The sequence below is a fragment of the Arachis ipaensis genome, chromosome B5, assembly GCF_059453495.1.
Source record: "Arachis ipaensis isolate K30076 ecotype BB chromosome B5, ASM5945349v1, whole genome shotgun sequence".
NCBI lineage: Eukaryota > Viridiplantae > Streptophyta > Magnoliopsida > Fabales > Fabaceae > Arachis > Arachis ipaensis.
In genome coordinates, this window is record NC_142440.1 from 51,861,771 (window position 1) to 51,867,004 (window position 5,234).

Consider the following 5,234-nt stretch of genomic DNA (forward strand, 5'->3'; position numbering starts at 1 on the left):
CAAGGGTCCATCCAATGGCATCTTGATATTTTTGTAGCACCTTGATTAGCTCCTTTTCCTATTCTTGGCTGAGAGAAGAGTTGATGATTACTGGATAACTTTCATCACTTCCCAAGTATGCATACGTGAGAGTGGGAGGCAATGCCTTCAGCTCAAGTTTAGGTGCTCCTTTCTCTTCTTTCTTTTGCTCTGGTGCACTTTGGATTGATGCCTCAGCTGATTGAATTTCTGTAGCATCAATATTTAAGGTGGAATCCTTTTCTGTCACCTCTTCATGTTCTTCTTTAAAGGTTTCTTGCACCACAATTTCTACTCAATCCACCCTCATACATTCTCCTAGTGATTTCTGTGGGTAACTCAGGGCCTTAAACACATTAAACACCATCTTCTCATCATGTAGCCGAAGGGTAAGTTCACCCTTTTGAACATCAATGATGGCTCAAGCAGTAGCTAAAAACAGCCTTCCCAAAATTATTGAAGCTTTGGCTTCTTCCTTCATATCCAACACCACAAAGTCAGCCAGGAAGATGAATTCTCCCACCTTTACCAACAAATCTTCTACTATTCCATGAGGGAATTTGAATGATCGGTCTGCCAATTAAAGAGCCATTCTTGTTGGTTTGGCTTCCTCAATCTTCATTCTTTTCATCATTGCTAAGGACATCAAATTTATGCTAGCTCCAAAATCACATAAAGCTTTTTCCACCATGATTTCTCCTATGATGTATGGGATTTGGAAACTCCCTGGGTCCTTCAAATTTTGAGGTAATTTGTATTGGATAATGGCACTACATTTCTCAGTTAACACCACAGTTTCATCATTCCTCCAACTTCTCTTCTTGGTCATTAATTCCTTCAGAAACTTAGCATAGAGTGGCATTTGCTCTAATACTTCAGCAAAGGAAATGTTGATTTGCAATCTCTTGAAAATCTCCAAGAATCTGGAGAATTGACTATCCTTTGCATTCTTCATTAATCGCTGAGGGTAAGGAGCTTTTGGGACATATGGTCTTAGGATTTCTTTTTCTTCTGGTCAATTAGGATCATGTGTTTGTGCCTCTTCCTTGTCACTTAGGCTTCCCTTTGCGTCCTTCTCTTGAGTTTCCTTTGAGATTTCTTTCAACTCCTTTCCATTTCTGAGAGTAATAACTTTGCATTCCTCTCTCAAATTTGTCTTGGTGGAATTACAAGAATTATGGCCAGGGGCTTGCTTGGACAAGTATCCAATTTTTGCCTCAAGTTTTTGGATGACAGCATCTTGATTTTGTGGATTGGATCTCACCTCCTCCTTGAAGGTTTTCATGTCTTGAGACTCCTTGCAAGGATTTTGAAGCAAGGTTTCAACTCCTTGGTGGGTTGGAAATTGAATGTTAAGGCTGGTTATTTTGGGTTTGGTATAGTGGCTGGGAAGAGGTGTTTTGTGTGGCTTGATAGGGTCTTTGGTTGGGGTGTTGGTAATTGTAGTTGCTGTAATGGTTGGAGTTATGGGGTCTATGATCTTGGCTTTGGTTTTGTTGGTTTTTCCACCCAAAATTTGGGTGGTTCTTCCAACCAGGGTTGTAGGTTTTAGAGTATGGATCATGAGCTTGCCTAGATGAATTTCCAATGTAATTGGCTTCCTCCTAGTCAAATCCTTCCTCTGTGTCCAACTCTGCTTGTGGTGAGGGTTGAGTATAGATTGCTGCAGCTTGATTCTTCTCCATTTGCTTGGTCAAATCAGCTAGTTGCTTAGTGATCATCTTGTTTTGGGCCAAAATTGCATCCATGTGGTTCAGCTCCATCACTCCTCTATTGTTGCTTCTGTTTGAGGCATAGAAATATTCATTATCAGCCACTGTTTCTATGACATCTATAGCCTCTTTAATTGTCTTCTTCTTGTTGAGAAAGCCTCTAGAAGAGTGGTCTACAGCTTTCTTGGATTGATATGATAGCCCTTCATAAAAGATATACAGTTGTACCCATTCATTAAACATGTTTGGCGGGCACTTCCTTGTCAAATCCTTGAATCTCTCCCATGCTTCATAGAGAATTTTACAATCTTGTTGCCTGAATGTCTGCACCTCAGTCCTCAGTCTATTCACTCTCTGAGGAGGGTAGAATCTTGCCAAGAATCTGTTCATTACATCTTCCCAAGTTGTCAAACTTTCCTTAGGAAAGGATTCGAGCCGTTAGATGCTTTATCCCTTAAGGAAAAGGGAAACAGTAGTAATCTGTAGGTGTCAGGATGAACACCATTAGATTTCACTGTATCACAGATCCTTAGAAATGTAGTGAGATGTTGATTAGGGTCTTCTTGGGCACTTCCTCCGAATGAACAATTGTTTTGGACAAGAGTGATGAGTTGAGGCTTTGATTCGAAATTGTTAGCATGGATGGTTGGCTTTTGGATGCTGCTCCCACAATTCCCAGGATTGGGATTATTGTTGGAGCCTAGCACCATTCTCTCTTGTCCAGCAGGATTAGTTGCACCTTCCCTGGCATGGTTATGTAATTCTCCCTGATGATGAGTCTCCATATCATCCTCCATATTTATATCCAAATCCTCCTCCTCTTTCTCTGCACCAATAGCCTTTTTTCCTCTTGATTCCCTCCTTAATCTAAGGAAGGTCCTCTCAGGTTTACTATTAAAAGAGGTTGAAGTTTTCCCTCTTCTACCTGTCATACACTCAACAAATACAACAAGAAAATAGCAAGTGGAAAATTCTCAGAAACTTATGGTTAGCTTGTTTAGAGCAATTAATCAAATGGTTAGTGGGTTAGCTTTTTGGAAAGTAAAGGATTAAAGAAAAATAGCAAAAATTGCAGAAGGTAAAATTAAACAGCTTAAATTGAAATTCAATTAACAAAAGAAAAGAAAAATGATCAATCTAGTTATCCTCCAATTTAGTAATTGTCAATATAAAACCAATTCCCGAAAATGGCGCCATAAACTTGATGTCACAAAAACATGTCTCTCAACAAATTTCTACCGGCAAGTGCACAGGATTGTCGTCAAGTAAAAACTCACTATAGAGTGAGGTCGAATCCCACTCGGATTGGTTGGTTGATCAATGTTAATTGGAGAATTGTTCAAGTTAAACTGAATCAGATTTGAAATTGGGATTGTAGAATGTAAATTGGAGGGAAACTTCAAGAGCAGAAAATTTAAATAATTGAATGTAAATAACAGAAATTAAATGGCAAAAGGGAAATTGCATGAAATTAAAGTGCAGAAGCTTAAATTGTAAGAAATTAAAAGGGAACGGGGATGGTTGAGCATCAAATTAAAGTGCGGAATGTAAAGAGAATGGGTAGATCAGAGATGGGGAGTTCATTGGGCTTAGGAGATGTTGCATTCTCCGGATCAAGTTCATTCTCATCTCTCCCTCAATCAATGCATTCATTGATCTCCTTGGCAATCTTAAGTGATTGGATTCGAATTCCTTGGCAACCCAATCTCTCTAAGCTTGAACAATTGCCCAATTTCTTGATTTAATTGCTCATGAAAAGAGATGAAGCATGGTCACTGATTATACCACATGTAATTCCAAATCAAAGTATTGGTAGGATTAAATGTCATAATATCCATCCAAACCCCAATCCAGTCCAACATGAGAAAGTATTTCTAGCATGATCTCCTCATTCCTCTTCCAAGGCCAAGAGGAGATCCAATTATGAATAGCTTCTTTTCCAAGATAACTACCCAATTGGATGAAGACCGAAAGCTTTCTAGTAAAATCAAGAGAAAAGAAAGAAGAAGAAGAATGAAAACTATTATTGATCCATTGAAGTACAACAGAGCTCCCTAACCCAATGAAAGGAGTTTAGTTGTTCATAGCTCTGGAAATGGAAATTCTGATTGAGAAGTACATTGCAACAAAACTAAATTGGGAGAGTAAAATTTGGTAGAGTTACAGTACTCTGTGTGTGTAAGCTCTTTTCTAACTAAAACTCTAATCTATTTATACACTTTCTTCATTCATTCTTCAAGTACTTGGACTGGGCCCTCTGGCCTTTGTTTGAAGCTAGTTGGAAGTGGCCTTTAGTGACGTTGATGAAGACGTTTGGAAATTAACTTTCATACTCTACATGGTGCCTTTTTGTATTGAAGTTGGATTGATGTTGGAGGCCGCGTTGGAGTTCAACGTTTGAGCTCAAACGATGGGTTAAACTTTGCCAAAAGAGGCTGGGATGTTGGCCCTGGAGTTTGACCCAGCGTTGAACTCAACATTGGAGTCTAACGTTAGCCTATCCACGCGTACGCGTGGGTCATGCGTATGCGCCATATGGCCAAAATCCTCACCCACGCGTATGTGTGAATCACGTGTACGCGTCGATGCACTTTTTCCAACTTAAAATTCTTGAAAGTTATCACCTACGTTGGAGGTGACGTTGGACCCCCAACGTTACGTACGTGTGACCTAAGCGTGCGAGTCGATTGGCTAAAATGCATACCCACGCGTACGCGTGATCCACGCATACGCGTCGTTGCACATTTTTCCAATCTCCAAAACTTGAATTTTGTCGAGCACGTTGGAGGTGACGTTGGACCCCAACGTTGCCTCCAACTTTGGCACCTCTGTACCTCAGCGTTGGACTCCAACTATGGTCTCTTGATTTGTAGTTTAAGGCATAGTTGGAGTCCAACTTTGGCTCCAACTATGCACCCTTTTTTGCCAACGTTTGTGGTAGCGTTTGAGGTCCAACTTTGGCTCCAACTATGCACGTTTCTTGGTCGATGTTTGAGGCAAAGTTGGAGGCCAACTTTGGCTCCAACTTTGCACCTCTTTAAGCATGGACGTTGGACCTAATATTGGAGCACCAACTTTGGCTCCAACGTTGGTCTTCCCTTTTTCTTCATCAATATTTGAGGCAACATTGGAGAACCAACTTTGGCTCCGACGTTGCTTCCTTTTGCTTCTTTCCATGGCCCTTTTGTTGCTTGTTTTCTCTCCCTTCCTTAGCTTCCTTTTCACCTATCATCAATCAAACATTTGCATCAAAGTTTGCTATAGTCACAAGATATTTGCATCATTCAATCATCAAGCCAAAATTGCATGAAGTCTTCTGAAAAGCGCATAAATAACCAAGTTTAATTGAATCAAGGGATGCATGAAATTCTTGTCCAAATGCTTACTTATAGCTCAAGAAAGTGCATAAAACCTAATAAAAACAAAAGAAAAAGGCTTGAAAAACTAGCCTAAGATGCCTTGGCATCAATGGTTTTGTGTTTCCTTCCTCATTTTGCTTCATGG

At 40.1% G+C, this 5,234-nt stretch overlaps 1 non-coding gene across 1 annotated transcript; it reads left to right on the top strand.

Moving 5' to 3' along the window:
• Positions 1–1,967: 1,967 nt before the first annotated feature.
• Positions 1,968–2,075, top strand: LOC148564170 (small nucleolar RNA R71). Its single transcript, XR_015884733.1, has one exon. It is a non-coding gene; the product is annotated as a small nucleolar RNA R71 (small nucleolar RNA).
• Positions 2,076–5,234: the final 3,159 nt, after the last annotated feature.